At 40.7% G+C, this 6,664-nt stretch overlaps 2 pseudogenes; both read right to left on the bottom strand.

The window, feature by feature from the left end:
- Positions 1 to 3,946: 3,946 nt before the first annotated feature.
- On the bottom strand, positions 3,947 to 4,040 carry LOC112135937 (U6 spliceosomal RNA; annotated as a pseudogene).
- A 140-nt stretch (positions 4,041 to 4,180) lies between these two features.
- On the bottom strand, positions 4,181 to 5,184 carry LOC100432302 (large ribosomal subunit protein uL2m-like; annotated as a pseudogene).
- Positions 5,185 to 6,664: the final 1,480 nt, after the last annotated feature.

Below are 6,664 nucleotides of genomic sequence, written 5' to 3'. Positions count from 1 at the left end.
ACTTCTTTTTAATGTGGTTATTTGCTTTTGGCTTACTGAGTTACTTAAATTTCTTATAGATACTAGATATTAGACCTTTGTTGGATGCAGAGTTTGCAAATATTTTCTCTCATTCTGTGAATTGTCCGTTTACTCTGTTTATAGTTTTTGTTTTTGTTTTGCTGTACAGAAGCTCCTTAGTTTAATTAGGTCTCATTTGTCCATTTTTGTTTATGCTGCAATTGCTTAATCATAAATTTTTTCCCAAGGTCAATGGCCAGAATAATGTCTCCTATGTTTTCTTCTAGGATTCTAATAGTTTGAGGTCTTACATTTAAAGCTTTAATCAACCTTGAGTTAATTTTTGTATATGGTGAAAGGTAGGTATCCAGTTTTATTCTTTTGCATATTGCTAGCTAGCTATCCCAGCACCATTTATTGAATAGGAAGTCCTTTCCTCATTGCTTATTTTGGAGAGTTTTGTCCAAGATCAGATGGTTGTAGGTGTGTGACTTTATTTATGGGTTCTCTAGAATGCTCTTATTCTTAAGGGATGCAGGTTAAACATACTTGGATGTGACAGAATTCCTGCAATTTACTTTTTAAAAAGTCACTAAAAAACTCCTGTGTGTGTTTGTGTGTATGCGTATGTGTGTGTGTTTGTAAGGACATAAATCAAATGTGGCACAATAATCAGTTAGTGAAACAGGTTAAAAGTATGCTGTGTTCGTTGTACTATGCTATTCTAACATTTTTGTAAGTTTTTAAATGATCAGTGCAAAGTTGGGTGGCAGGGAATATTGAGAAATTGTTGGCCTTGAAGTCAGAGAACCTGGAAGTTGAATTCATGTTTTTATCTTGGGCAAGCCACTTCTGACTTCTGAGTATGAAAGGGATAACCTCACTGACCTATTCCATAAGACTGCTGTGAGGATAACAATCTAGGCCCAGGGGTATTTGTAAACTAAAAATCACTGCAGGGTTCTCAACCTGGAGTCCAAGGACAGAAGACATATTCCATGAACTTGGATGGGAATCTCACTACCCTCTAACTGCAATTTAACATTTCCTTCAATTACACACATTAGCATAAGTTAACATGTCATCTATTTATTCATAGTAACAGCTCAATATTGTTAGCTCTGTTATGATTACAGTTAATTTTCTTAAGTTGCACAAGTGACAGTCATGAAAAACATGAGTCAGCAACAGAGCTCTTACAATCTTACATCCTCTTTTTTCTTCCACATCTAAAGGACACACCTACTCTGAGCCAATACTATGTGAAAGATACTATACCGTTGACTCATATTTTCCATGGCCCTCACTTGTGCAACTTAAAAAACCAAATTGTAACAACAGAGCTAACTCAATGTGTTCAAAACTGAACTCCTGATCTTCCCCCTAAAAAAACTGCTCACTCAAAGCCTCTCCCATGATGGCATTCCAACAGTCCAGGTGCTCAAGTCAAAAACTTTAGAGTCATCCTTGACTTTTCTTTTTTCTACCCTACCTCTAATCCTTTAGGAAATTCTGTTGGCGCTACCTTTAAAATATGTAAAAATTTAACGATTTCCCACCACGAATACTGCTACTGCTCTAGTCCAAGCCACCACTATCTTTCACCCAAAGACTAATACAACAGCCTCCTAAGCAGGTACCCTGCTTCTTCACTTGAGTCTATTCTCTCTGTAAATAATTATCCTTTTAAAATATGTCACATCATCCATTCTCCTTTGTAAAACTTTGCAATGGTTCCCATTTCTCTCAGAGTAGAAACCAAAGTCCTTCCAATGATCTCAAGAACCCATATGATCTGATTTCCCTTTATCACTGTAACCTCAACTCCTACCTATCTCTCCCTGTCCCCACCCTGTCCCAGCCACACTGGCCTCCTTGACATCCCTAGAACGTGCCAGGCATGCTCCTACCTAAGGATTTTTGCACTGGATGTTCTCACTGCTTTGGAACCCAGATATTTATGTAGCTAATTCCATCATCTCCATGTCTTTGATCAAAGAGTAAGAGGCCTACTCTGACAATTCTTTTTAAAATAGCAACTAACCTAGAGATGCCTAATCCCCCTACCTTCCCTCCAGCATTTATGACCTTCTAATGTATAAATAATATAATATGTAGTGTCTATTGCCCCCTGCTAGATTATGAGCTCCATAGAGGGCAAAGGTCTTTTTTTGTTTCCTCATGTTTTTAAATTATTTATTCATTTATGTATTTTGTTATTGTTTTGTTTTCAATTTTTATTGTGCTTAAATATACATAATATAACATATACTATCTTAACCATTTTTAATGTACAGTTCAATGGTATTAAGAACAGTTATGACTGGGTACGGTGGCTCATGCCTATAATCCTAGCACTTTGGGAGGCCGAGGTAGGAGGATCACTTGAGGTCAGGAGATTGAAACCAGCCTGCTAAGATGGTGAAACCCCATCTCTACTAAAAATACAAAAAAAAAAAAAAAAAAACATAGCCAGGTGTGGTGGCAGGTGCCTGTAATCACAGCTACTCAGGAGGCTGGGGTATAAGAATCGCTTGAACCCAGGAGGCAGAGGTTGCAGTGAGCCGAGATCATGCCACTGCACTCCAGCCTGGGCAACAGAGTGAGACTCCATCTCAAAAACAAAACAAACAAAAAAAAGCCAACAGTTATATTGTTGTGCAACCACCATCACCATCCATCTCCAGAACTCTTTATCTTATAAACTGAAACTCTAGAGTCATTAACAAATAACTCCCCATTCCCATTCACTCATATTTTATTATTATAGCACCTAGAAGTGTTTATTACATAGGTGCTTAACAAATTTTTGATGACTGAATGAATGCCTCTTGTAAAACTTCAAATATCATCTCCTTAGGGAAAAATTCCAAATTTATAATTTAAGTACATAGATTTTATCCCAGATCCTCTGTTTTATATAAATTATTCCCATCTCTATACTGTTTGAAGCATTAGCTATGCCTCTTGCACACGTGTAATCTCCAGTATCATTAACATATAATCTTAGATGTAGCAAATGTTTACTGTTAGACACTGAGGACCACTAGAGAGGGTAGGGAGAGAGGGAGGGGGATAAATTTTGAAAAACTAATTATTGGGAACTATGTACAGTACCTAGATGATGGGATCAATCATACCTCAAACCTCAGCATCATGCAATATACCCATGTAATAAACCTGCACATAAACACCCTGAATTTAAAATAAAAGTTGAAATTATTTTTAAAAAGTCCAATAAGAGAACAAATGACCGAATCCCAGAGCCATGAATGTTGGGTCTCCCCTTACCTCCTAAACCAATCCCTCATGTTTTAGCTCCTCCTCTATGGTCCCAAGTTGGCCAGTATGTGTTAAAGCCAAGAGGCTCTGAATAGGAAGGGCATAGGTGGCATTTTAGAAAATGCATAGAACTATGTTTTCAATAGCATAAAAAACAAGTTTTTTAAAAAAAGTTTTAATTGATGCATACTAATTATGCATAAATTTTAATTGATGCATACTAACTATATATATTTATGGGATACAATGTAATGTTTTGATTGCACATGTATACATTGTGTAATGACCAAATCAGGGTAATTAACATGGCCATCACTTTTAACATTTATCACTTCTTTGTGATAAGAACGTTCAAAAACCTCTCTTTTAGCTATTTTATTGTCATCTCCAGTCTAGTATGCAAAAGAACATGAGAACTTATTCCTCCTATCTAACTGTAAATGTGTACACGTTTACCATCACTCTCATTATCTCTCTCTCCTTCCTACCCTCCCCATCCTCTGGTAACTACTATTCTCCTCTCTACTTCAACGAGAACAACTTTTTAGATTTCAAAAATGAATGAGAGTATATGGTGTTTGTCTTTCTGTGCCTGGCTTATTTCACTTAACATATTGCCCTCCAGGTTTCTCCATGTTGCTGTAAGTGACAGCATTTCATTCTTTTAAAAATATAACACTTCACGAATTTGCATGTCATCCATACTAATCTTCTCTGTACTATTCCAATTTTAGTATACGTGCTGCTGAAGTGAGCATGATAAAAACAAAGGTTTACCATGAAATATTAATGGCTTTATTTTAAGTGCCTTGAGGGCCAGTGAAACAGAAAAGATGAAAAGGAAGAGAATCTAATCACTGTACTCATACTGGAAACTTGGGGTAAAACAGCAAGTTTCTAAGAGTTCCAGCTGCTCAAGAACCTGCTAGTGCTCTTTTTTTTTTTTTCAGGGGAGGGGGGCACATTATTACAATACAGGGATATCAGCTTTGGGCAGCATCAGAAGGCAGCTTCACATAACTCTTCATGAAGGGTAGTGGCCAAATCTTTCAGCCAGCTCAGCACCCCTTGTGGTGCCTAGCCCACTGGAAGGCCTCTTGCCCAGCCAACGGTTGTGACCTGCCCTGCCAGTGACCTGTTTGTTATGATCAGTGTTGGATACTCAGCCTACTGTTGCTATGCATGTTTCCAGCACCTGCATCTGCCTCTTAGAGGGCAGCTGGATAATGGTTGTGCCATTCACCTTCCACAGTAACACACTACACGTCCCTGCAGCTCGGATATGCTGGGCACCCCGGCCTGGCTCACTTTCCATGTTGTTGATGAGGGTTCCCACAGGCAGAGCCCCAAGTGGATGTGCATCCCCTTCCTGAGCAGCAACTGCCATTTGGCCTATGTGGTTAGAGTTCAGGATTGTATCTCCAGCCTGCATGTTTTCTGTGGTGATGATCCAGTGTTTCTGGCTACCCCCAGCAACCAGAGCTATGTCTGCTGACCTACAGGGATCACGGTGGACTTGGATAACCTTCTCCTCAAAGGGTCCTGACTTGGTCTCCTCCTCAGGCCAGAAACACAAAAGTCAATCATGCAATAATGTTGCTTGTGGCCCCTGCCAATACCGTGCACCCAGATCTGGCCTGTGTGGTCCTCACCTCCAGACTTTCTCATCTTCACTGGTTTAATGGTGTACTTGATATGACTCTTTCAAGACACAAAGTTGGCACTAAGGGCCATAGAAGTAAGGATTTGGTAGCAGGGGAGCAACATCAAGGCAGAGGGCCATTGGAAGAGGGCATTGTTCATCACCTGGGAGGCAGGGAACAGACTCGGGATGGAAGTGGCAACGGTCGGGGGTGCCAGGCACAGACAGTGCAGAGCACAGGTCAGTGCCCACAGGGCCATGAGGATAGCCAGGGCTCATCATACTCCTGCTAGTGTTCTTGAGAGAAATATTGAGATGGAAAACCTATGAAACCACAATGAATACCCTTCCACCAAAAAGAAAAGGGAAGATGCCCTTTTCTTTAGATCCCACCTGAAGTAAGAGAAGGTCAAGATACGCAGAATCCTATTGATATCTATTATTAGTAGGGAAGAAGAAACCATTTAGGGAGACATATGATTGTGTCACTCAAATTCACTTCTACCCATCCTTTAGGAAATGCTCCAGATTCTTTGGCAGAATGCCTGTAAGCTAAGAGGCAGGCTAACAGAAGGATCCTAAAACAGAGCTGTGAGCAGTGGTGAGGAGGAAACCCCTCCACACCTCTCTGAGAGCAGCAGTGGTAGCAGCTGCGGTGAGAGGAGGGTGGATAGACCGAAGCCAGTTGAGCAGGGGGAGGAGAGTGGAGAGTGACAGTGCAGCAAGAGCAGATCTTTGACAGCCAAGTAGAGAGAGCATGAGCAAGGGGACATGGGAGGGCTCAGAGGTCCAAGGGTTTAAATAGTCTGATTTTTAAGTTAAACCCTAGAAGCTCTTATTTATCCTCCCCTGCCCTACAGGGCTATTATTCCCAAGAAAGGGGAGGCACAATTAGAGGCACAAACTCAGTGTCTCTTTCTTTTTTTTTTTTTTTTTTTTTTGACGGAGTTTCACTCTTGTTGCCCAGGCTGGAGTGCAATGGGGTGATCTCGGCTCACTGCAACCTCCGCCTCCCAGGTTCTAGAGATTCACCTGCCTCAGCCTCCCAAGTAGCTGGGATTACAGGTGCCCACTACCATGCCGGGCTAATCTTTTCTATTTTTTTTAGTAGAGACGGGGTTTCATCATGTTGGCCAGGCTGGTCTCGAACTCCCAACCTCAGGTGATCCACTCACCTCGGCCTCCCAAAGGGCTGGGATTACAGGCGTGAGCCCCGCACCCAGCCTGGACTGTCTCTTCTTTGAATCAGTTTCAGTCACAAAATGGATCATAGAAGGTCTGTGTGTCCTCACTCACAGATATTCTGTATTCCAAAATGTCACACTGGTTGAATTTTTCATCAAACTGCAGGTTAAACCTCTCAATAAGCTTAGATCTGAAAAGTTGAAACTAATTTCTAGTGGCTGTTGAACAAAAGTAAAACTGTCTCCTTCACATCCCAGACCCTTTTTCCTCTCCCAGTGCCTCTATTTTTAAACACTTCTGTTGTTATATCTAGATGAAAAGCTGTAGGATCTGGGAGGGTAAAGGAGTAGGAAATTGTGTGGTGATATATATATTTTTAAAAAAGAAAAAACTGTGTACTCTCATAGGCTCCTATAACAGGCTACAACCCAAGCAGTGCACAAAGTTATGGAACCCGAACTTGATGGAGCTCAGAAAATTCCTCCAGCATCTCCTTTCATCTGCTTCAAACTTTCTAAAAGACTGACTTATCTTCTTAACCAGCATTTGGTGGCA

The sequence above is a fragment of the Pongo abelii genome, chromosome 10, assembly GCF_028885655.2.
Source record: "Pongo abelii isolate AG06213 chromosome 10, NHGRI_mPonAbe1-v2.0_pri, whole genome shotgun sequence".
Lineage (NCBI taxonomy): Eukaryota > Metazoa > Chordata > Mammalia > Primates > Hominidae > Pongo > Pongo abelii.
This window is presented reverse-complemented; position numbering and strand designations above follow the sequence as displayed.